General features: G+C 48.7%; 1 protein-coding gene across 1 annotated transcript in view; it reads right to left on the bottom strand.

Moving 5' to 3' along the window:
- The window catches only part of FRYL (FRY like transcription coactivator), a 505,173-nt gene extending 486,185 nt beyond the window's left edge, over window positions 1-18,988 (bottom strand). Inside the window, exon 1 of the mRNA XM_040334951.1 lies at window positions 18,814-18,988. The gene's annotated coding sequence lies outside the window, so the exon portion shown is untranslated. The remainder of the gene's footprint in view (window positions 1-18,813) is intronic.
- Window positions 18,989-27,743: the final 8,755 nt, after the last annotated feature.

The raw sequence follows: 27,743 nt of genomic DNA, 5'->3' as shown, positions 1-27,743 counted from the left end.
ATAGAAATAAACTCACAGAAAAAAAGCGCTATCTATCCATCTCTAGATATTCCATCCAGTCCAGCCTTGCAGTTTTAGACTGGGGCTTGCTTACACCAGATGCACTTTATGCCATTGCAATGCTTTCACGTACATTTAAAAAAAAAACACAACAACATGCATCCTTTTTTGTTGCACCAAAATAAACTGGAACACACACATGAACACATGTAAATGCAACTCAGTAAGAAATAAAGAAATCATAAATTCTGTTGAAGAGCTCGTTGACACTAGCAGCCGAGGGGCGGTAACACCCTGCAGCCAAGTCTCCCCCATTCACAGATCAGGTTACAAACAGTGTAATCCATGAAAGAACTTTTCTCAATGGAGGAGAAGGCAGGAGACAGTCATTTACCAGCTTCAAGAAAACTTGGATAAAAAAAAACACACACACACACACACACACACACACACACACACACACACACACACTTTGGACTAGTTGCACATCAAAGCAGAACTTTCCCTTCATACACATAAGGCTCCATGCACACTGAAGCTGATAAACTGTAGTTTATTGGCGTTTTGGCTTTTTTTTTTTTTTTAAACGCCAATAAACTGAACTCTATGTTAGCCTATGTGACCATCCACACCTGGGCGTTTTTAGTGTTAATGAGCTTTGGAGTTTATTGGCTTTTTTCTGAAAGCCCGAAATTTGTGTTTTTTTTTGGCGGGGGAAAAAAACGTAAAAAAAACGCAAAATGCTCAAAAACGCTAGCGATGGCGTTTTTTTTACCCATTGAAAAAAAAAAAAGCTACACTGAAAAACGCAGATTAAAGCCATTGCAAAAACACTAAAAAAAACTTTGGAAAGGCTCCCTGCAAAGCTACTGGCGTTTTTTTATAGCTTCAGTGTGCATGGAGCCTAAGGCCCCTTTCACACGGGGCGGATCAGTGATCATCCGCCCCCTGAACCTCCGATTGCTCAGCGGAGATCGCTCTGTTGATCCCCGCTGAGTAAGGATGAGCTCTGACGTATTCGCATAGAACACGTACAGAGCCCACCAGGAAGTCTGCACGGCGCTGTGCTAATCACAGCCAGGGAGACATTGTCCCGATGCTCGGCTGCAGGGATCGTGAAATGTCTCCCTGGCTGTTATTAGCGCAGCGTCGTGCACACTTCCTGGCGGGCTCTGCACGTGTACTATGCGAACACACCAGAGCTCATCCTTACCGCTGAGCCAGTGGATGACAGGTCTTTTCTCCGCTCTCCCCTATGGGGGGGGGGGGGGAAATCGGATGAACACGGACCGTCTGTCCGTGTTCACCCGATCCGATCGACGGATGGAAAAGAAGGTTTTTCCTCCGTCACACTTTGGCGGATCGGATGTCAGTGAGCATGTCACCGCTGACATCCGTGGCTCCATAGGAGGAGCAAGGAGCGCCTGTTCAGGTCCGCCTAAAAAATTGGCAGGCGGACTGTTCCGTGTGAAAGAGCCCTAATGGTGATGTCTTCCCTGTCTGTATTTTGTTTGGAGTTAAAAATTAAATAAAAAAGCATGCTGCAATGTAAATTCTGTAATCCCCAAGCCCGCCATACATCAGATGACAGGTAGAGCAGGTCAAACACCAAGCACAGCTACACTACTTATAGGATAAACCCTTCCACCATTTTCTCTCCCAGTACAATACAAAAAAAAAAAAAAAAAGAAACCACCAATGTGTATAAATGTATTTGAAAAACACACCATTTTTACCACGCCAGTGTACACAGTGCAGACTAATGAGCTCCAATGATCGGAGGTCTGATGCCCTTTAAGATGAAGCCACACTGCAATAATTCCGGAAGATGTAGAAAATAAGGGGAAGTCAATGAAAGTTGACACTTCCTCTATAATGTTGTAGTGTTCTGATCACATACCTCTCTGTCTCTCCGATCTTCATCATAGAACACAACATATTTACAGCTAGACTTCTAGATCCTGACAGTGAAAGCTTTCAATGAGACATACTAAAGACAATACAATTAATAGAACACAGCCTTACTAACAAGGCCACAAATTGCATCATAATGATCTATAGAAAGTGCCAAAAACAATAGTACTGGTTTATGTCTATAATACTCTTTGTACTATAATCTACAGGCCACACAAAAACAATAAACTGAAAAACCTAGACACTGTTTGAGTAGCAGAGAACCAATATGCAGTACCCCCCAGGCCTCCATAAGGCGCTATTCACACCTGAGTGTAGCACAGCGATAAAAAATTTCGCTGCAGCAGCTTTTTTTTTTTAGCTTTGTGTTTTTTTTGTGGAGCGTTTTTTGAGTAGCACCATTCATTTGAATAAGCCTCCCAGCGTTAAAAAAACCCATGTACCAAATTTCGACACAGAACCAGGAGCATTTGGCGGTGTGTTTTTTGCCCCTCAATTTTAATCGCATTTTGTCACTCGACAGTCACGGCAAAACCGCACTGCATCGCAAATGTGTCCCGCGATTCTTAGATTGCAGGCAGAATCGCTGCAATTCCATCCACAATTCAAATCACCTAGATGTGAATGGAGCCTAAGGGCCCTTCCACACGGGGCGGATCAGTAATGATCCGCTCCGTGTGTCCGCAAAGCTCAGCGGGGATCCTCCGTAAAAGCCCCGCTGAGCTGGCAGCTGACAGGGCGGTCCCCGCACACTGAGCAGGGACAGCACTGTTTCCTCTGCTCTCCCCTATGGGGGATCGGACGAACACGTGTTCATCCGATCCGATAGACCGTAGAAAAATAGGATTTCTTCCATCTGCAAATGCGGATCTTTGCGGAAGCGGACAAATTACGGGTGTCAGCGGATGTTCATCCGCTGACACCCGTAATCACATAGGGACACATGTATGTCCCGTTTTCATCCACAACGGACGGATGAAAATGCGGACATACGGTCCGTACGTGTGAAAGGGCCCTTAGTCTTCATGCACACAGGTGCATTAGGGGCTTACAACATAAAACGCTGGCCTTTTTCTGCACCTAGGAAGCCCAGGTACTGTACAAAGACATGAATGGCCATACAGTGGTACTCAAGTAAACTTGCATATGGTGGAGACATTTCCAAACGCACACTTTTTTGCATTCAGAACACGTCCATACCATATACATGTACGCTAGAGGTGCACTGAAATTTCGGCTGCCGAAAATTCTCGTCCGAAAACTGTTTTTTTATTGTTTTTTTTCAAAAACAGCTGATACTGAAAGGGGGCGTGTTCCGCCCCGGGTGTCGCCCCCTCCCGCCTCACCGCAATCTCTTAAATTTCACGGAGCTGAATTGCTCGGCCGCAGTAACAGTGTCCCACCTCTTGTGATAGATGGCACACTGATCCAATGGTGTGACACTGAATCAGCGTGACGTGATTACAGGAGGCGGGACATTGTTACTACGGCCCGGGCAATTGAAATTCAGCTCCATGACACTCGGAGATCGCCGCTGATGCTGGCCCTGGTAAAGCTGCATATGGGCATGGGTGCGGCTGCATTGATCTCCTGTATCATGCCTGCAGTCTCTAACCATCTCTTATACTACGTCTGCTAGCAGTGTGTTTAATTTTAGGCAAGAGATTGCAGACATGATACAGGAGATGGTCAGAGACTAAAGACATGATACAAGAGATGTTAGGCCTCGTACACACGACGGGACTGTCCGATGAAAACCGTCCGCCGGACCGTTTTCATCGGACATGTCTGCTTCTGCTGGGAGAATTTGGTCTGATGGCTGTACACACCATCAGACCAAATTCCGCGCGGACAGAATACGCGGTGACGTGACGATGACGGGGCAACGTGCGCGAACCCGGAAGTTCAATGCTTCCACACATGCGTCGAATCACTTCGACACGATGCGCGGGTTCTCGGGCCAGCAGACATGTCCGATGACTCGTACTGACCACCGGACATGTCCCGCGGACAGGCTTCCAGCGGACATGTTTCTTAGCATGCTAAGAAACATTTGTCCGCTGGAAACCTGTCCGGTCGGCCCTACACACGACCAAACATGTCTGCTGAAACTGGTCCGACGGACCAGTTTCAGCGGACATGTTCGGTCGTGTGTACGAGGCCTCAGAGACTGAAGACTGCATTTTTCTGGACCCTTCTTGCACTATAATAATGGCCAACAAAAAAATGTATATTAAATTTAAATTGATAATATTCATTAAAAAGTTGGAATATAATACAAATATATTATATATATATATATATATATATTTATTTTTTTAAACTGTCATTTTTGGTATCGGTTTCAGCCTAGTGCATCCTTAATTTTCAGCACCAAAGTTTCCATTCAGTGCACCCCTAATGTACACCCTATCATGTCTTTCAGTACAAGTAGGAAATCTTGCCCATAACCACTTCAATACCATGCACTGCCACTAACACCCCCTTCCTGCCCAGGCCAATTTTCAGCTTTCTGCGCTGTCGCTGCTTAAATGACAATTGCGCGGTCACGCTACACTGTACCCAAACAGAATTTTTATCATCATTTTGTTCCCACAAATGCCACCAGGTTCAAGTCGGAGTTGCTGTACGAACAATCCGTGGTAGTACAGCGATCTCCCCTGCTGTTTCCATTGAACCGGTCGATGCCACCCGATATTCAGCCCGCGTGTACGGGGCTTAAAAAGTGATGACCCGCAGACAGGCAGAACTCACAGCATAAAAGTAAGCTTATATTTGATTGTCAAGAATAACGATTGTTTGTATTGCTAATTCAATGCTGATGTTATAAAATGAAAAAGTGTACTCTGTGACCAGAGATTTCCTTTACCGGTTAACAAGCTGATAACATGCGTTTTTCCACAAAGCACGTATAACAGTACCTTGCCATTCATTTTCAATGGTGCACCTGCGCTGTAGAGTGCCACAATGTGCAAAACACAATTCGCATCTCTGAAATCATATATAGGGGACTCTGTGTTTTTGGCTATATTGTTGCACATTATAGCAGCCCATTCAAAATTAACACAAAGCACAAATGTATGTTATTACCCTGATACACAAAAGTGTGAATGGGCCCTGAAAGAAATAAAAAATAAAAAGTGGATTGTGTGTTTGTGTGCGTTTTAGAGATGCAGTGAAATTTCAGCCCCATGAAACATATCGGTCAAAAATGCGGTTATCTGCATTTTGCCGATAAGAGAAAAAGGTGGCGACAATGGCACAGAAAATGTATGCAATTTTGACTCTTTTAGTGTGCTTATGGTGTTTTTCGTAGGTCATGTAACTCAGCATCAAAAATGCAATACGAGTGCGTTATTGATGCGTTCTTCCTGTGTTTTCAATGCATTATAACGGGGTGGTGTGTTTTTTTTAACTGACCAAAAATGCAGCAAGCAAGATTTTTAACACCACAAAGGAAGTGCAATGGACCAGTGTGCAGAGATACATAGAACTTAAGGCCCCTTTCACATTTATACGACTTCAAAGTCGTGCGATTTTGCGGCCGCGATTTTGCCGCGATTTGGGATCAGTACAACTCCGACTTTGCCACAACTTTGGAATTAACCAATAAAAACACACATGGTGTGAGGCAATTCCTTTTCCTGCCATCGCAGTTGTCATTGCTGCTGCGGCAGTAGCAGTGCATGAGGAAGAAGAGGAGAAGCGGAGGCGGAGAAGACGTCGATATTGGGTACATCCCATCATTGCCAATCGTGAAGATAGGGGTCAATTTTGGATCCTCTATAATGAAGCATGAGAAGAATGCTCCTTACATTGGTGGTCAGTGGGAAGAATGCTCCTAACATTGGTGGTCAGTGAGAAGAATGCTCCTTACATTGGTGGTCAGTGGGAAGAATGTCCCCTTCATTGGTGGTCAGTGGGATATTGTCTTTGTAGTTTATCTCGTCTTTGTAGTTTGGGTCACACAAATCATAAATAGCTGGGCACTCACAAATAAATCTAATGATTTGCTCATTATCGAGGACGTCTCTTATTTTTACCTGTTTGGAGCACATTGGGCCAGATTCACGTAGGGCAGTGGCGGCGTAACGTATCGTAGATACGTTACACCGCCGCAATTTTTCATTGCAAGTGCCTGATTCACCAAGCACTTGCGATGAAAACCTACGCCGGCGGCCTCCGGTGCAAGGCGGGCCAATTTAAATGGGCGTGTGCCATTTAAATTAGGCGCGCTCCCGCGCCGACCTACCGCGCATGCTCCGTTTCCGAACTCCCGCCGTGACGTCATTTTTTCGAACGGCGACGGGCGTAGCGTAATTCCGTATTCACGGACGGCTTACGCAAACAACGTTATTTTTTAAATTTCGACGCGGGAACGACAGCCATACTTTATACAGCAATACGATTGCTGTGTAAAGTTAAGACACCAAAAAAACCGACTAACTTTGCGACGGGAAACTAGACTAGCGGCGACGTAGCGAACGCGAAAATCCGTCGGGAATCGCCGTAAATCCTAATTTGCATACCCGACGCAGGTTTACGACGCAAACTCCCCCCATCGGCGGCCGTGGTACTGCATCCTAAGATCCGACAGTGTAAAACAAATACGCCGTCGTATCTCTTTTGTGAATCTGGCCCCTAGTTCATGAGGGAATAATCAGGAAGTGAATGTTTGGTGAAAAAATGTGCTTGAGAGGGGCTACTATGCTGAAAGGATTGGGTGGGACAAGGGTTAAAAAGCTGCTTGTGCTTACAAAGTCGTACTGAAATCATGTCTATATTATTCAGGTACGATTTGCATGCTACTTCAGGGGTTTAACATTGAGGTCTATGGACATCAACTCGCATGGAAATCGGACCAAAGTAGTGCAGGGACTACTTCGAAGTAGTGCCAGTATGAATAGTGTTCATTGAAAATCATTGAGAATGACTTGTCATACGATTTTGCAGTACAAAATCGTGAGACAAGTCGTATAAGTGTGAAAGGGGACTAAAAGGGATACATTTTTCTTCAGCTTTTGTTGAAAAAGGTGCCAGCAATGGCCGACAAATTCATATTTACTTAAATTCATGAAATTAATAAGTCAAATATAATACAATTACAGTGGAACCTTGGATTACGAGCATAATCCGTTCCAGGAGAATGCTTGTAATCCAAAGCACTCGCATATCGAATCGAGTTTCCCCATAGAATTTAATGGAAACGAAGATAATTCGTTCCGCATCGACTTCTGGCCACATGCGGTATAGCATGCAATAGAGGTGGTGGGGGGGGGGCGCCAAAGAGACTCAAACACTCAGAGACAGCTCGGCTGAACTCGAAAACTGAGTATTTCTGAGTGATTCCAAGTACCGTGTATATATATATATATATATATATATATATATATATATATATATATATATATATATATATATACACACACACACACACACACACACACACACACACACACACACACACACACACACACACATACATATATACATACATACATATACACACACACACAGCTTATACTCAAGTCAGTGTACCTGAAGGGCTTCGAGCGCCCATTGTTTATAAGTCGTGGCTTCCCCCTGGTCCCTTCCGTGATAGGCGTTTCCCAGCAGACACGGTGTTCAGTTTTCCCGCCAATCACGGACGTCCTTTTCATCCTCGGACAAGAGAACGTGTGGGATAGGCTGAACACAGTGTCTGCTGGGAAACAGAGTCTGAGGACAAGAAGATGTACGTGATAGGCTGCTGGGAAATGCTTATCACAGAACGGGACCAGGAGGAGACCGCAACTTTTAAACAATGAATGGACACCCGCAGCCTGTTAAAATTGTAGGTACACCGACTCGGGCACAGGGAGGCTGCAATAGGCACAGTGAGGTTGCAATGGGCACAGTGAGGCTGCAATAGGCACAGTGAGGTTGCAATAGGCACAGTGAGGCGTGCAAATGGGCATTGTTGACCCACTTTTCCGCTTACAGTGGCTGCTGCATTCTCACCTTAGGCTTATACTCGGGTCAATACGTTTTTTTTGGGGGGGGGTAAAATTAGGTACCTCGGCTTATATTCAAGTATATACGGTATTTCCGAACGGCTTCTGAGACACTCGCAAACCGAGTCAGGATTTTAATTTTTTTTTTAAAGTTGCTCGTCTTTCAAAAAGCTTGTTAAAACGCGTTACTTGTAAACCAAGGTTCCACTGTAATTTATACATATAAACACACACACACACACACACACACACACACACACACACACACACACTATATATATATATAAAAATTGAACATCATTTTCGGTACCAAAATTTCCATTTGGTGCACCTCTAGTGCATTTATATGCAATTCAAGATATAATTTTTACATTTCGACTTTGTGATGTGAAAATAACAAAGCCTTGTGTCTACCTACAGTACGTTTACATAAAAATTGATAACTCAAATTCTAAAAAAATAAATAAATAAAAAATTAAAAATAATAATACACAATCTAGTTCAACCAATTTATCCTTGAGCTGGCCAAACACTAAAATTTTAGTCAAATAATTTCCTTTTATTTTGATTTCCCATCATTCTTATAGTGAACTGTCGTTTCAACTGTAGCAATAGGAAACTTTTCTCGAATTCATTTCACAATAAATGCGATTATTGTTCGGGAAATTCCAGTCATGTTAAAAGCAAACAAACACTTTCAAAAAGCACCTTCAACAAGTCTCGATTGGAATATGTGGATGAGATTTTCCACACAAATGTTCACCTGAACATCTTGCGGTGTATGGCCAGTTCCCATATAGTCATATCAAAAAAGGAATGAATCTAGTGAATCACCATGGGATGTTGCATGTGTTATGTTATTCTAGTTTAAAGTACCGGTAATCAGAACAGTTAAAATGCTGAGAATGGTAAAAAAAAAAAAAATTATGGCTACAAAATATCAAAGTCAATTTCCACATAAATGACAAAAACGTCAAAGAGAAAAATGAACTCACACCGCCAGTGACACAATAAAAAAAGCTCTCTGATATCATAGGAGCATTAATTGCTCGGCATACATGAACAAATCAATCTTAGAAGAGATAAGATGCTTTATGGACACATCAGCACAAAGGTGCTCTGTCTCCGGAGGTTGACTCCAGAATATTTATGAGTCATTTAAAGACTGTGAACGGAAACCAAGAAGACAGTGTGATCAGTCATAGATTCTACACCACAAGACAAGTGACAAGTCGCACATATTGTTTACTTACTAATAGATCAGGAGGTGCAGGAGACTGGGGGGGACATTTCAGGGAGCGCATCACACCAAGGGGTACTGCTCATAAGTCTTCATCTAAAAGTTTGACATTGTAGGGTTCCCCGGGCCAAGACCTGGATTGCTGCTGCTTTTTGCTCTTGTGCAATTTTATATATTTTCTATAACAAATACATTTTGGTGACATTTTGAGCCCCTCGGAGTATCCACAATATTGATAAACCTTGATCCTCATTATCCTGCATCATCTCCGATCACTGCCAGCATTCAAGCCCTGATGAAGGGAATTGTAACCCCTCAAAATGTGTTGGCTTTATCTATGGATCTTCTATTATAATAAAAGTTATAAACTTAAAGTTTTCTCATCCTTTACACTTTATTTAACCTTTAACTACATTCTCAACCAGTGTTTTGGAACCCTAGTTTCCTCTAGTGGTTGCTGAGCTGTGGCCGATTGACCTCGATTTGATGGCGCCTGAATAGTTCAGGGTGCAATGCCACTAGGCAGAGCCAACTGTATGACACCAATCATCTTTTCAGCTCTCTTGAAGCGGACATTCTGACCACAACTGTATGGGTTGCCATTCTTCCCACCACAACCAAAGAAAGGGACATTTGTTCCCCCCCCCCCATTATCCCTGTTGAATTGGTTTTAGTATGGGTTCCTCAAGACCTGAAAATTATTTTAGGGATTCCTGTGGGGTAAAAAAGGTGGAAAATTGATTATTTAACTCTTGGTCTAAATCAGGGGCCTTCAAGCTTTCTAAGCAAAGGGCAAGTTTAATGTCCTTCGGACTTTAGGACAGCCAGAATAGAGCCAGTGGAAGTAGAAAATGTGCTGGCGCCCAGATGGACGGAACAGTGCCCCGTTGCTGGTGTCCGTTGGACGGAACAGTGCCCCGTTGCTGGTGTCCGTTGGACGGAACAGTGCCCCGTTGCTGGTGTCCGCAAAAATAAATGATACCCCGTTGTTGGCATCAGCAGGAAGAAAAATAGTACCCCGTTGTTGGCATCAGCAGGAAGAAAAATAGTACCCCGTTGTTGGCATCAGCAGGAAGAAAAATAGTACCCCGTTGTTGGCATCAGCAGGAAGAAAAATAGTACCCCGTTGTTGGCATCAGCAGGAAGAAATAGTACCCCATTGTAGATGCCAATGGAAGAAATTGGTCCACCCATGTGGAAGACTGGACACAGAAGACTGGTCTTCATCTTCAGATTGCTGCTGGGAAAGGTTATTTTTTTTATTTTTTTTTTAATCACTCCCTTATTTTCATAAGACAAACCTGCAGATAACAAAAGCTTTGCTCATTTTGCGCGGCGACATAACAGATACAGATCATCAGTATTGTTGCGTCTTTCAGAAATCATAGTTCACGAAGTGCACATTTAAAGGAGATCAAAACAAAGGAATACACCACAGTGATCGCTGAACTCCTTCGAAGAACACCAAGGGCTGCCTCACATCATGTACGTTGAGCTTCATTCATCTACATAGGCCAATGCAAGGGAGGGGGCCAGAGGGATGTTTGAAAGTGCACTTATCCTTTAGGCTGGGTTCACATGAGCATGAAGCGGCTCACAGCAGGAGTCTGGTGCGTCCCCGTTCACCGTTTTTGGCTGTTAGTCGCACTTGAAAACAGACCAAAAGAAAGTATTGGAGATGGAGTTGCCGGTGTCCTATCAGGAAGCCGCTACCCATCAGAACATGTAACTGAAGTGACATTCCCACACAGCCATCTTGGTACACCCGCACTCGTCGGCAGTGAGCCTACAGTCAGAAGGCGACAAGCCAACATCTTTTTACACCCACTGAAGTCTTTATTTCACACTTAGGCCTTGTACACACGACCGAACATGTCCGACCATGTGTAGGGCCTAGCGGACAGTTTTCCGGCCTATCGGACAGGTTTCCAGCGGACAAAAGTTTCTTAGTATGCTAAGAAACATGTCCGCTGGAAACATGTCCGTCGGACATGTCTGATGGTTAGTACGACTCATCGGACATGTCCGCTGGTTATGACGTATAACCAGCGGCCCGAAATCCCACGCATGCGTCGAATTGATTCGACGCATGCGTGGAAGCATTGAACTCGCGTGTTAGAGAACGTCGGTGTCTTATACGTCACCGCGTTCTCTGTCTGCAGGGATTTTGGTCTGATGGTGTGTACACACATCAGACCAAAAGCTCCCAGCAGACATGTCCGATGAAAACGATCCGCGGACCGTTTTCATCAGACAGGTCTGCTCGTGTGTACAGGGCCTTAGTTTTACCAGTAAACGGAGCTTATATAGTCAAATACAGTATTCGGAACCGTGTGACTGGTTTGATATTGAATATTAAAGGCAGTGATGTTCTGTCAGATTAGCAAACCTGTGATCAGCAGGCTTGCCGATGTCGATCAAAACATTCACACAGACTGCCAAATACTATATTTAACCATATAAGCTCAGTTTACTGAAACCAAGTGTGAAATGCAAGACTTCAGTGGGTCTATAGTTGTCCGCTTGCCATGAACAAGTGCGGGTGTACCAAGATGGCCGTGTCGGAACGTCACTTCCGTTACATATTCTGATGGGTAGCTGCTTTCTGGCAGGAAACCCGTCAACTCCAAAATGTCTTTGTTGCTGCTTTGTTTTTACTAAATTTTTTATGCACCAATAAACAGGGGCTCAATGTTCCGGCTTACAAGTGCTGTGATCAAGGCTGGTAAGCTGGAACACATGAGAGCCCCTGTATGTTTTTACTTACTGTTTTATGCATCATTAAGCAACAAGGGCCCAGATTCAAGAAGCTGTTGCGCCCGCGCAACCATAGGTTGCGCGGCGCAATAGCCGTTTTGCTCCCGCGTAGCGAATGCCCCTGATTCAGGAACATCGCTACGCGGACTGCAGCCTAGGATATGACAGGCATAAGCCTCCTTATGCCTTCATATCTTAGGCTGCATTCTTGCGTTGGCCGCTAGGGGGCGCGGCCATTGTGATCGGCGTATAGTATGCAAATAGCATACTATCACCGATTCACAAAACTTGCCCGGGCCCAGCGCACGCCAGGTACGGAGTTTCCGTACGGCGGCTTTAGCGCAAGGCTGCCCCTTCTCATAGTAGGGGCAGCCAATGCTAAAGTATAGCCGCCCTTCCCGCTCGTGAAATTTGAATTTCACGTCGTTTACGTAAGTGATTCGTGAATGGCGCTGGACGCCATTCACGTTCACTTAGAAGCAAATGACGTCCTTGCGACGTCATTTGCCGCAATGCACGTCGGGAAAGTTTCCCGACGGAGCATGCGCTGTTCGCTCGGCGCAGGAGCGCGCCTAATTTAAATGATTCCCGCCCCCGGCGGGATCATTTACATTAGGCGCCCTTACGCAGGGCAAATTAGCATAGCGCCCGCGCAATTTACGGAGCTACTGCTCCGTGAATCGCGGGCAAATCGAAATATTTGCATGGGCGCAGAGCAAAAATCGTTGCCCTTTGCCCACGCAAATATTGCGCGGCTCTACCTGAATCTGGGCCAAGGATGTTTGGAGTTGCCGGCTCTATTCTTTGTATTTATGTCTGTACCGGTGTGAGAGCATCAGAGCCAGAGCACCCATTATGGATCTTATTACAAGCCTGCAAAGGAGTTTTGAGGATTGCATTATCTGCTTTTTCATCTTAACAAGTTCTGGTCGGAGCCAGTGTTATCTATGTGCCCGCTTCCCACCCTAATGCTGTGTTGACCTGGTTGGCAGTACATAAAAATGCAGACAGCGTTTTTACACAAGACATTGCATGTAACAACTGCGCTGCACAGACTTGAATGAATGTCATTTTGTGACACTTTAATAAAGTTAGAGAAAAGTAATACATTGTATCTACACATTGTACACATTGTACTGCCCCCTACACAACATACACACATTGTACTGCCCCTATACAACATACACCAGCGCGCACACATTGTAGCAAGCAGGCTGATGAGAACGATCCCCAATTGCCAGGCTATCTCCAGGCTTCATACTTTCTTCAATGCTAACCCGGGAACATGCATGTAGAGTACAAAGTCAACGTCTGATCAACCACTTTAACCACTTGCTTACTGGGCACATAAACCCCCTTCGTTCCCAGGCGAAATTTCAGCTTACGGCACTGCCTCGCTTTAACTGACATTTGCGCGGTCGTGTGACATGGCTCCCAAACAAAATTCACGTCCTTTTTTCCCCACAAATAGAGCTTTATTTTGGTGGTATTTGATCACCTCTGAGGTTTTTATTTTTTGCGCTATAAACAAAAAAGGAGCGACAATTTAAAAAAAATATATATATTTTTTACTTGTTGCTATAATAAATATCCCAATTTTTTAAAAAAAAAACTATTTTTTTTTCTACGTATTTTTCGACGCATTTTTGTAAAACAAAAAAAAAAACAAAAAAATCGCAATAAGCGACTGGTTTGCGCAAAAGTTATAGTGCCTACAAAATAGTGGACAGAATTATCTGGGGTTCAATATAACCCAGATCTCTCAGTAAAAAGAGTACCCGTCACTGCCCATGACATCACAGGTTAATGCTGTCACCACTTCACCGGTGTGCACAATTTTAAAGCGTGACATGTTGGGTATCGATTTACTCGGCATACCATTGTCTTTTACATTTTATAAAAATAAATAAATAAAAAAAAAAAAATGGGCCTTATATTCTCTATATATGCGCTATAATTTAATAAAGTGAATTTATAAAACGGCTGCGCAAATATCGCATGACAATTCCAAAAACCAGAAGCAGTTCAGAGACATCATAGCAACTGAAAAGTCAATGATCCTAAACAAATACACTACATCTCTCTCAGACTATTAGCTAGATTCAGGTAGGCAGGCGTATCGTTGCGGTGGTGTAGTGCATCGTGTTTACGCTACGGCGCCGTAAGTTAGCGAGGCAAGTACTATGATTCACAAAGTACTTGCCTGCTAAGTTACGGCGGCGTAGCGTAAATCGGGCGGGCGTAATGGCGCCTAATTCAAATTTAGCTGAGGGGGGAGTGTTTTATGGTAATGGGGGGTGACCTTACGTGATTGACGTATTTTACGAACGGCGCATGGGCCATCCGTATACATATCCCAGTGTGCACTGCGGCAAAGTACGCCGCACGGTCCTATTGGTTTCGACGTGGACGTAAATCCCTATTCACAGACGACTTACGCAAACGACATAAAATTTTCGAATTTCGACGCGGGAACGACGGCCATACTTAACATTACTATTCCAGTTATTTGATAGAATAACTTTAGGCCTGATAATGCGTTGCGTAAACAGCGTATGTGTACTGCGTCGGCCGGGCGTACATTCGTGAATAGGCGTAAAATTACACTTTAGGATACGACGGTGTAAGACACTTACATCGCTCGCATCTGAGCCTAATTTAAGCGTATCTGGTTTCCAGAATACGCTTAAATTAGCGCCGGCGCAAATTCAGACTTAGGCCGGCGTATCTACTGATACGCCGGCCTAAGTCTTTCTGAATCCACCTATATGTCTGTAGTGCTGTGAGCCTCAGTGGCTTAGTGGTTAGTACTTATGCCTTGCAGCACTTGAGGTCTCGGGTTCAAAGCCTAGCCAGGACACCGTTTGCATGTTGTTCGTGTGGGTTTCCTTACATAGAGATGAGCTTGGGCATCCTCCAAACTCATCTCTTCCACTTTGCGCTCTTTTTTAGGTCCAATCTGCTGCAAGTCGGGTCATTCTCCACCCCTCACATGTAAACAAAGGGGTGGGATGCTGGTGACAACAGTGCCCTATATGGACATATGCCTATATTTAGCCGATGACATGTGTCCATGTAAGGGCAGTGATGACACCAGCACCCACCCTTTGTTTACATGTGGGGGGAATAACCCGGCCTGCAGATAACTGGACTAAAAAAACAGGTTGGGAGAATGCCCAGGCTGATCTCCACTTCCACACTCCAAAGACATGCTAGAGGTCTTTGGAGTGTGTAGAAATTACCTGGCCACGGGTATCATCACATTCTGCACGCTGCCCCCAAGCCAGAGCAATGAATGGGGGTTAAGGAAAAACCTGGCAATCTAGATCATAGAAAAGTCACCAAGAACATTCTATGGAAAGGGTGATGAAGCGCATCGGACGTGGTGCCCATAGAACAGTCAGGAGCGGATACAACCAAGATCTGTACATACAGTGACAGGACAATCAATGTTTCCATCCATCCCCCGACACCCCACTCCAATTCTCACCACGGTGACAACTCCGTACATCCCCGCGATCTGATGTCACTGCCACTCAATCATTATCCATAAAACCAACGCTACAAGTCAGATACATGTAAGGAAACATGGCAGCCATAGTGCGGTGACCACATCCGTATCATACAGAACACACACAGGTCATTCTGCTGTAGCCGCTCGCTTCAAACCCGCAATATAGAGATTTATTGTTCCCCAAGTACACAAAGGCACACGTCTGGCGGGTTTATCTGCTGCACCCGGCATAGCAGTAGATGTAAGCTCTTGGGGACCGGACAGCTTGATTATCCAATGCATACAATCACTCGGCTGCACTGAATCTGATCGTGTTTCCATTGCGCAGATTATAAGATTGCATGGTGAGAGCCGAGATGTGACTGAAAACGTACAATCTTATCTTCCAACTATCATTTGAAATCCACTTCCTCGTGTGTGGCATATAGATCGGTTATCCCCAACGGGAGAGATCAACTGGAAAATAAAAATGTATCGACATTTATTGAAGTGTGTACGGCCACCATTAGATCTACCAACAACTCTGTGGTATCAGGGTCTGCGGGATTGGATAGTGTAGGTAGGTTCCATAGGTGGCACGGGACGCAGACAGGTCAGGGGGTGGGGGCACGGGACGTAGACAAGTCAGGGGGTGGGGGCACGGGACGTAGACAAGTCAGGGGGTGGGGGCACGGGACGTAGACAAGTCAGGGGGTGCACAGGACACAGTCAGGTCAGGGGGGCGGCACAGGACACAGTCAGGTCAGGGGGGCGGCACAGGACACAGTCAGGTCAGGGGGGGGGGGGGGGGGGGGAGCGGCACAGGACACTGTCAGGTCGGGGGGGGGGGGGGGAGCGGCACAGGACTGTCAGGTCGGGGGGGGGGGGGCACAGGACACAGTCGGGGGGGGGCGGCACAGGACACAGTCAGGTCAGGGGGGCGGCACAGGACACAGTCAGGTCAGGGGGGGGGGGGGGGGAGCGGCACAGGACACTGTCAGGTCGGGGGGGGGGGGGGAGCGGCACAGGACTGTCAGGTCGGGGGGGGGGGGGCACAGGACACAGTCGGGGGGGGCGGCACAGGACACAGTCAGGTCGGGGGGGTGGGAGCGGCACAGGACACAGTCAGGTCAGGGGGCGGCACAGGACACAGTCAGGTCGGGGGGGGGGGCGGCACAGGACACAGTCAGGTCGGGGGGGGGGGGGCGGCACAGGACACAGTCAGGTCGGGGGGGGGGGGCGGCACAGGACACAGTCAGGGCGGGGGGGGGGGGCGGCACAGGACACAGTCAGGTCGGGGGGGGGGGGGCGGCACAGGACACAGTCAGGTCAGGGGGCGGCGGCACAGGACACAGTCAGGTCAGGGGGCGGCGGCACAGGACACAGTCAGGTCAAGGGGGGGGGCACAGGACGCAGTCAGGTCAAGGGGGGGGCACAGGACGCAGTCAGGTCAGGGGGGGGGGGCACAGGACACAGTCAGGTCAGGGGGGGCGGCACAGGACGCAGTCAGGTCAGGGGGGGGGGGGCACAGGACGCAGTCAGGTCAGGGGGGGGGGGGCGGCACAGGACGCGGGCAGGGGGGGGGGGCACAGGACGCGGTCAGGGGGGGGCACAGGACGCAGTCAGGTCAGGGGGGGGGGCACAGGACGCAGTCAGGTCAGGGGGGGGGGCACAGGACGCAGTCAGGTCAGGGGGGGCACAGGACGCAGTCAGGTCAGGGGGGGGGGGGGCACAGGACGCAGTCAGGTCAGGGGGGGGGGGCACAGGACGCAGTCAGGTCAGGGGGGGGGGCACAGGACGCAGTCAGGTGAGGGGGGGGCACAGGACACAGTCAGGTCAGGGGGGGGGGCACAGGACGCAGTCAGGTCAAGGGGGGGGCACAGGACGCAGTCAGGTCAAGGGGGGGGCACAGGACGCAGTCAGGTCAAGGGGGGGGCACAGGACGCAGTCAGGTCAAGGGGGGGGGGCACAGGACGCAGTCAGGTCAAGGGGGGGGGCACAGGACGCAGTCAGGTCAAGGGGGGGGGCACAGGACGCAGTCAGGTCAGGGGGGGCACAGGACGTAGTCAGAAGTTTTTCTTTTTTTTTTTTATATATTATTTTTCTTCTGGGAGTTGGCAAGGAAGATTTGCGGTCTGCCCATGATTGATGGGCAGATTGTGGTTGACGAGCCCCAGATTAGGGTATGCCCAAGCACATCTGGCACACCCTGTGCCCACGCCTATGGTAGGTCCTCATATTACACGGTTTTGGTCATTCTAACATGAAGGTATATAATGACGCGAGGGGCTCATGAGCAACCATCACTGCCACCCCTCCAAAGAGCGATTTGTGATTGATGGATGTTCGACAGGCGGTGAGGAAATGACAGGTCGCCTCTTTATCAGATTTAACCCTCAAAATGCTGAGCGGGCATTGTACACGGCTGCAGCGTAGTCCATAACAATGTGCAAGATGCGGTTTAGGACAGATGTAGACGTGCATCCAAACTGCTCCTCTGAAGAGCAATCTGCTTTTGGATGGCTTTTCAGAAGGTGACAGACAGGTGGTAAGGAGGTGATGTGATGCCCGTTTCAATGCCATTTTAGCAGACAAACGTGCCATAACAACATGCATGGCACACAGTTGTGGGGTGTTTGTGTCGCTTTCTGTTTGATGAATGGATTGCAACGTTTGCAGACGCAGCGTGAGCACGGCATATAAACGCCCGTCCACTGCCACCCTGGAGAGCGCTAACAACACAGATCACCCGTGCATTTTTATCACCCCTCGTCCGTGGGCATCTAATCTCAGCCTTTGTCATAGAGCAGAGCACCGCGCTACATGTACAGCGCCATCCGGATGGATCCTATCGGAGGTTGTACAAAGATTGCAGTGTCTATGGGGAGCTCTGGATACCAATCAGTCTGATCCATGAGACGATTAGCTTAAGGTGACAGCTGGTTGTAGAATCCACGATCCGCGCACACACACACACACACCGGCCATACACTAAACAACCTGATTGTACAATTCACATCCAATCTATGTCATATGACTGACCTAATCCACCCAATCACTATTCAATGGTTGATGTCAGATGTAATATGCGTTGTACAATCAGATCGTACAGTATATGGTCAGTCTAGGACGATGTCACAATGCGATTACCAGCACAACCTGCTTGTGTCTCTGATCCATGCGATCTGATCTCAGCACACACACACACACACACATATCGTCCCTGTGTGCACACACACATATCGTCCCTGGGCACAGGCTGGCTGTGATGAGCGCTGCATGTTGCTCTTCACATACATCATAGTGATCCGTGTCCCGGGGCATGCTGGGACTTGTAGTTCCTCACGTGTTGAAGGGCCTGCAGCTCATGTCTGCTCCCCCCTCCCTCCCTCCTTCCCCCGGGTCCATGTACTCACCGGATCTCAGCACTTCCCCGGACTGTGCGCACCGCTCCGCCCAGTACAGATCCCCGCTCAGCGTAGATAACGGTCTTTCCATCCGAGTGTACCCGCAGTCCGTTCCCGTTCCGTCCCGATTCTCTCTCCCCCACTCTCAGCCTCTCTCTGTTCTTTCTCTTTCCCCTGATACCCCGACGGTACTTACACGCCAGCCCACTCTCTCACCTCATTGGTCCCTAGCCTGCGGAAGGAAGGCGTGCTAACAAAATAGACGTCGCCTATTGGACAGGCGAAACGTCAGTCACTGTGGGATTCGGGGGACCGCCCACTTCGTGTCCAAAGCCTTGCTTGTGTCTGGCAAGGGGCTGTCAATCAACAAGTGACGTCTCACGTAAGGGCTTTGATTGGCTGAAATGCCAAGCTAAGGGCCGCCCACTCAGTGGAATCAAAGATATCTTATAGGCTCAGCATGTTGACACCCCCTGGAAGGTGAAGAAGCGTGATTGGCTCAGTGCGTGTTTTAGTTCCCACACCTTCACTCTGATTGGTGGTGTGTTAAGTGTTTGCAGGATAAATCTAGACATGATTCACACATGTTGATGCGATTCAGAAGACCCCCTGAGCGGTGCAAGAGTTCACTGGGGTGACCTGACCCGGTGTGGTGGGAGGTGGGGTCATGCTCGGTGCTCATTGTCTCCTGTGACACGAAAGAGCAATGCTGCCATTGCTACAGACAAAGGCGGCCACTTACCTGACACCACCTACCTCACTCACAGAAGATGCACCACCTACCTCACTCACAGAAGATGCACCACCTGACACCACCTACCTCACCCACAGGAGACGCACCTGACACCACCTACCTCACTCACAAGAGACGCACCTGACACCACCTACCTCACCCACAGGAGACGCACCTGACACCACCTACCTCACTCACAGGAGACGCACCTGACACCACCTACCTCACTCACAGAAGACGCACCTGACACCACCTACCTCACTCACAGGAGACACACCTGACACCACCTACCTCACCCACAGGAGACGCACCTGACACCACCTACCTCACTCACAGGAGACACACCTGACACCACCTACCTCACCCACAGGAGACGCACCTGACACCACCTACCTCACTCACAGGAGACACACCTGACACCACCTACCTCACCCACAGGAGACGCACCTGACACCACCTACCTCACCCACAGGAGACGCACCTGACACCACCTACCTCACCCACAGAAGACGCACCTGACACCACCTACCTCACTCACAGGAGACACACCTGACACCACCTACCTCACCGACAGGAGACGCACCTGACACCACCTACCTCACTCACAGGAGACACACCTGACACCACCTACCTCACCCACAGGAGACGCACCTGACACCACCTACCTCACTCACAGAAGACGCACCTGACACCACCTACCTCAAAGGAGATGCACCTGACACCACCTCCCTCACTCTCAAGAGACGCACCTGACACCACCTACCTCACTCACAGAAGATGCACCTGACACCACCTACCTCACCCACAGGAGACGCACCTGACACCACCTACCTCACTCACAGGAGACGCACCTGACACCACCTACCTCACTCATAGAAGATGCACCTGACACCACCTACCTCACCCACAGGAGACGCACCTGACACCACCTACCTCACTCACAGAAGATGCACCTGACACCACCTACCTCACTCACAGGAGACGCACCTGACACCACCTACCTCACCCACAGGAGACGCACCTGACACCACCTACCTCACTCACAGGAGACGCACCTGACACCACCTACCTCACTCACTCACAGGAGATGCACCTGACACCACCTACCTCACCCACAGGAGACGCACCTGACACCACCTACCTCACTCACAGGAGACGCACCTGACACCACCTACCTCACCCACAGGAGACGCACCTGACACCACCTACCTCACCCACAGGAGACGCACCTGACACCACCTACCTCACCCACAGGAGACGCACCTGACACCACCTACCTCACCCACAGGAGACGCACCTGACACCACCTACCTCACCCACAGGAGACGCACCTGACACCACCTACCTCACTCACAGAAGACGCACCTGACACCACCTACCTCACTCACAGAAGACGCACCTGACACCACCTACCTCACTCACAGGAGACGCACCTGACACCACCTACCTCACTCACAGGAGATGCACCTGACACCACCTACCTCACCCACAGGAGACGCACCTGACACCACCTACCTCACTCACAGGAGATGCACCTGACACCACCTACCTCACCGACAGGAGACGCACCTGACACCACCTACCTCACTCACAGGAGACGCACCTGACACCACCTACCTCACTCACAGAAGACGCACCTGACACCACCTACCTCACCGACAGGAGACGCACCTGACACCACCTACCTCACCGACAGGAGACGCACCTGACACCACCTACCTCACTCACAGGAGACGCACCTGACACCACCTACCTCACTCACAGGAGACGCACCTGACACCACCTACCTCACTCACAGGAGACGCACCTGACACCACCTACCTCACTCACAAGAGACGCACCTGACACCACCTACCTCGCCCACAGGAGACGCACCTGACACCACCTACCTCGCCCACAGGAGACGCACCTGACACCACCTACCTCGCCCACAGGAGACGCACCTGACACCACCTACCTCGCCCACAGGAGACGCACCTGACACCACCTACCTCACTCACAGAAGATGCACCTGACACCACCTACCTCACTCACAGGAGACGCACCTGACACCACCTACCTCACCCACAGGAGACGCACCTGACACCACCTACCTCACCCACAGGAGACGCACCTGACACCACCTACTTCACCCACAGGAGACGCACCTGACACCACCTACCTCACTCACAGAAGATGCACCTGACACCACCTACCTCACTCACAGAAGATGCACCTGACACCACCTACCTCACTCACAGGAGACGCACCTGACACCACCTACCTCACCCACAGGAGACGCACCTGACACCACCTACCTCACCCACAGGAGACGCACCTGACACCACCTACTTCACCCACAGGAGACGCACCTGACACCACCTACCTCACCCACAGGAGACGCACCTGACACCACCTACCTCACCCACAGGAGACGCACCTGACACCACCTACCTCACCCACAGGAGACGCACCTGACACCACCTACCTCACCCACAGGAGACGCACCTGACACCACCTACCTCACCCACAGGAGACGCACCTGACACCACCTACCTCACTCACAGGAGACGCACCTGACACCACCTACCTCACTCACAAGAGACGCACCTGACACCACCTACCTCACCGACAGGAGACGCACCTGACACCACCTACCTCACTCACAGGAGACGCACCTGACACCACCTACCTCACTCACAGAAGACGCACCTGACACCACCTACCTCACCGACAGGAGACGCACCTGACACCACCTACCTCACCGACAGGAGACGCACCTGACACCACCTACCTCACTCACAGGAGACGCACCTGACACCACCTACCTCACTCACAGGAGACGCACCTGACACCACCTACCTCACTCACAGGAGACGCACCTGACACCACCTACCTCACTCACAGAAGATGCACCTGACACCACCTACCTCACCCACAGGAGACGCACCTGACACCACCTACTTCACCCACAGGAGACGCACCTGACACCACCTACCTCACTCACAGGAGACGCACCTGACACCACCTACCTCACTCACTCACAGGAGATGCACCTGACACCACCTACCTCACTCACAGGAGACGCACCTGACACCACCTACCTCACCCACAAGAGACGCACCTGACACCACCTACCTCACTCACAAGAGACGCACCTGACACCACCTACCTCACCCACAGGAGACGCACCTGACACCACCTACCTCACAGGAGACGCACCTGACACCACCTGCCTCACTCACAGAAGACGCACCTGACACCACCTACCTCACTCACAGAAGATGCACCTGACACCACCTACCTCACCGACAGGAGACGCACCTGACACCACCTACCTCACTCACAGGAGACGCACCTGACACCACCTACCTCACTCACAAGAGACGCACCTGACACCACCTACCTCACTCACAGAAGATGCACCTGACACCACCTACCTCACTCACAGGAGACGCACCTGACACCACCTACCTCACCCACAGGAGACGCACCTGACACCACCTACTTCACCCACAGGAGACGCACCTGACACCACCTACCTCACTCACAGGAGACGCACCTGACACCACCTACCTCACTCACTCACAGGAGACGCACCTGACACCACCTACCTCACTCACAGGAGACGCACCTGACACCACCTACTTCACCCACAGGAGACGCACCTGACACCACCTACCTCACTCACTCACAGGAGACGCACCTGACACCACCTACCTCACTCACTCACAGGAGACGCACCTGACACCACCTACCTCACTCACTCACAGGAGACGCACCTGACACCACCTACCTCACTCACAGGAGACGCACCTGACACCACCTACTTCACCCACAGGAGACGCACCTGACACCACCTACCTCACCCACAGGAGACGCACCTGACACCACCTACCTCACTCACAGGAGACAGACCTGCTGCAAACCATTCCTGCAGACAGCCCCAGGGACAGATTTCACAATGATTGCAGCAGACATACCAGAACATGGAACACTTACCTTTCTTAGTGTCCACCCATAGCAGTATGTATGTGGCAGTCCCTAACTAGCAACAGGGCCAGCAATGTTCTGAGCGTGGCATGGGTGGCCATGTGTGCAGTATATGGGTGGGTACCAGAAGAGGAGAACTATGGAAGGTAGGTATTTCATTTTACTGGTGGGACCCACTCAATATTAGGTAGGTGGCTGTAAAGTTATGGCTGATCGGTGAATGGTACCTAATGGTGGCCATAAAACTGAACGATTGCTTTCTGATTTGACAAAGCGATTGAATTGGATATCTTTGAAGCAAGACAAAAATGGCACGCCCACAGATGATGAAACTTACGATCAATCCAAGTTTTCGGTTATAGTTGATAAAAATGTACAGGATCGAGTGATGGTGTTTTTTTTTTTTTTTCTCTCCCTTCGCCTTTCAGGACAGCACCTTGGAAAGACCGTAGCTCCACCTCTTCACAGGAAACACTGCGTGACAACGCCCCTTTAACCACTTAAGCCCCGGACCTTTAGGCAGCTTAATGCCCAGGCCAGGTTTTGCAATTCGGCACTGCGTCGCTTTAACAGACAATTGCGCGGTCGTGCGACGTGGCTTCTAAACAAAATTGGCGTCCTTTTTTCCCCACAAATAGAGCTTTCTTTTGGTGGTATTTGATCACCTCAGCGGTTTTTATTTTTTGCGCTATAAACAAAAATAAAGCGACAATTTTGAAAAAAATTCAATATTTTTAACTTTTTGTTATAATAAATACCCCCCAAAAACATATATATTTTTTTTTTTTTCCTCAGTTTAGGCCGATACGTATTCTTCGACCTATTTTTAGTAAAAAAAATCGCAATAAGCGTTTATCGATTGGTTTGCGCAAAATTTATAGCGTTTACAAAATAGGGGATAGTTTTATTGCATTTTTATGAATTTTTTTTTTTTTACTTCTAATGGCAGCGATCAGCGATTTTTTTTTTTTTTTTTTTTTTTTTTTTCCATGACTGCGACATTATGGCGGACACTTCGGACAATTTTGACACATTTTTGGGACCATTGTCATTTTCACAGCAAAAAATGCATTTAAATTGCATTGTTTATTGTGAAAATGACAGTTGCCGTTTGGGAGTTAACCACAGGGGGCGCTGTAGGAGTTAGGGTTTACCTAGTGTGTGTTTACAACTGTAGGGGGGTGTGGCTGTAGGACTGACGTCATCGATCGAGTCTCCCTTATATAAGGGATCACTCGACCGATACGCCGCCACAGTGAAGCACGGGGAAGCCGTGTTTACACACGGCTCTCCTCGTTCTTCAGCTCCGGGAGCGATCGCGACGGAGCGGCTATAAACAAATAGCCGCGCCGTCGTCCCGGATCGCTCCCCGAGGGAACCCGACCGCCGCATGTAGCGGGGGGGGGGGGTCCCGATTGGACCCCCGACCCGCGGAAAGGCAAGGAAGTACGTGTACGCCCATTTGCCTGTACGTGCCATATTGTGGACGTACATATACATGCGGCCGTCGGGAAGTGGTTAAAAATCAGCTGCTTCCACCATGCCTTCAGTTTCAGTGTTTCCTCATAGTGGAAGCACTGCTGGGGAACCAGAGGGGCTGCGCTCTCTCCAGAGGGTTTTGGCAGTACCTTTACTGTTTGTTCTTCAAAAAGACCAGCCCAGCTCCTTCCCGCACGAGAGGGGGGTGCTCCGGTGTCCCTTCCTTCGCTGGCTCACAGGAGTAATGGTCTGCCAGGAGTAGGCCGCCCAGGGTGTTCGGGGGCCGCGGTTGTGCTCACATAGAGCGTCCATGCCAGGTCTCTGCATGGTGGCGCCAAATCCTGGAGGGCGGGTAAAATCAGTTCTGGTGGGCGGTGGCTTCCGGCGGGGCATAGCAGCGATTGGTTCCAGCTGCTGGAACGCAGGAGGAAGGGGCGGGTCCGCTGGCCAGGACTTCCTTCCGCTTATAGGAGGAGCTGAGCAAGAGAAAGGAATGATTTAAAATCCCACAGGCGGCAGCTGAGACGATCCACAATGGAGGAAGCTGAATCGTCAGCAGCGATGGCGGATGCAGACGCCCAGTCTCCCGGTCAGGCCCAGATAGGAGAGGTGCAGTGGCGTCATCTTCCTTTACTTGCACTGGGTGTTTTTTTTTCTTGTGTCTCTTTAAAAAACCTGCAGCTGTCTGCTATAGGGGAAATGTTCTAATAGCAGTTCAGCAAGGAGTGAGACTCTGGGGCACTTTGGTTGTATGCTAGGGATTTCTGTGTGTTCTCTCTATTGGGTATCCTTGTTGATCCTAAAATAGGACCTGTTTTTTTTTTTTTTGTTTACTGTTATTTCAAAAAGCCACTTCCAAGTCAGAGGAAGAAAATGCCCCTCAAAATCCCTTAAGGGACTCTTGGCCCTCAGGCCCTGCATTGCGGACTTAGTGAGGGAAGAATCTACACCGGAGTGTAAAGATCTCTTATCCTCTGTAAGAAAAGAATTGACAGAGACCCTAGGGACAGTGCGTTCCCTGGTGAAGAAAAGAGACCAGAGTTCCAGCCAGGAACAGAGTTCTCAATCCAGTATCCCTCCATCCACTTCCAAACCAGGGGAGAGTGAGTCTTAGGAAGAAAGGGGAAGCGTCCGTTCGTCGTCGTCGTCCCCCCCCCCCCCCCTCAACTGTTGATTCAGAGGAGGAGGAGGAAGATGAGGCAAGATCCTCTAAGTATAAGCTATTGCTGGAGGAGGTGGACGAATTGCTCAAGGCAATATACACCACTTTGGAAATGGACAAGATGTATCAAGGACTGGAAGAAGTTAGACATATAGGTGAATTCAGAGAGAGTTAGGCCGGCGTATCAGTAGATACGCCGACCTAACTCGGAATCTGCGCCTTCCTAAGTTTAAGTGTATTCTCAAACTGAGATACACTTAAACCTAGCTAAGATACGACAGCCTGCGCCGTTGTATCTTAGGGTGCAATATTTAGGCTGGCCGCTAGGTGGCGCTTCAGTTGAGTTCGGCGTAGAATATGTAAATTACTAGATACGCCTATTCACGAACGTACATGCGCCCGGCGCAGTAAAGATGCGCCGTTTACGTAAGGCGTTTTCAGGCGTAAAGTTATTCCATCAAATAGCTGGCCTAGGTTGGGCTCTCCGTCGAGAGGCCCTGTAGTGGTCCCGATTTAGCCCCTTTTCTCTATGTCTGTTGACAGTTTGAGGTATGAATCCGGGAAAATGTCATATGACAGTTATGCTGTTTTGTCCTTATTGACTTGCACCTGTAGCTTGAATTATATTGCATGGACAGATCATACCTGTCTTTCTATTGTATTTTTTTATTTTGAAATTCAATAAAAATATTGGAATACAAATAGCTGGCTTAGTCAATGTTAAGTATGGCCGTCGTTCCCGCGTCTAAATTTGAAAATGTTACGTCGTCTGTGAATAGGGCTGGACGTAATTTACGTTCACGTCGAAACCAATATGGGATATGTACACGGACGGCGCATGCGTCATTCTTAAAAAATGTCAATCCCGTCAGGTCTCCCTCCATTAACCTAAAACACGCCCCCTCATCCTAATTTGACTTAGGCGCGCTTACGCCAGCCCTATTTACGCTACGCCGCCGTAAGTTAGGAGGCAAGTACTTTGTGAATACAGTACTTGCCTCTCTGATTTAAGGCGGCGTAGCGTAAATACGCTACGCCGCCTTAAAGTTGCGCGCCCCTACCTGAATCTAGCTAATAGGTTCTTATGAACTGGGAAGACTAACAGATACTATTAAGAAAGAGTGGAAGGAGGATGTTTGCCTGTACAAGGTGATTATACTGCTTAAGTTGTATATTGAATGCAACTACCTCAAGTGTTGTAAATTGATAAACCCAATAAAAAATGTATTGATAAAAAAAAAAAAAAGAGAGTGGAAGGATCCAGAAAAGGGACAGTTTTTTTTTTTTGTTTTTGTTTGTTTTTTGTCCAAAGCCCTCAAAAGACGGCTTCCTTTTGAGGAAAAGGAAGAGTTAGTTTGGAATAAGAAACCAAAAATAGATGCCGCCTTTTCCCAAGTATCTAGACTGATCTAGCCTTTGAGGATATGGGCATCCTTAAGGATGCTATGGACAAAAGGGCAGATGGGCTACTGAAGAAAGCCTGGGACTCAGTACTATCCAATCTGAAGCCCGCAATGGCTGCCACGGTTGTTGCCAGGAACATGGAGTGTTGGTTGGAGCAACTTAAAAACCATGTGATAGCGCGGGCACTTC

This window comes from Rana temporaria, chromosome 1, assembly GCF_905171775.1.
Source record: "Rana temporaria chromosome 1, aRanTem1.1, whole genome shotgun sequence".
NCBI classification, from domain to species: domain Eukaryota; kingdom Metazoa; phylum Chordata; class Amphibia; order Anura; family Ranidae; genus Rana; species Rana temporaria.
This window is presented reverse-complemented; position numbering and strand designations above follow the sequence as displayed.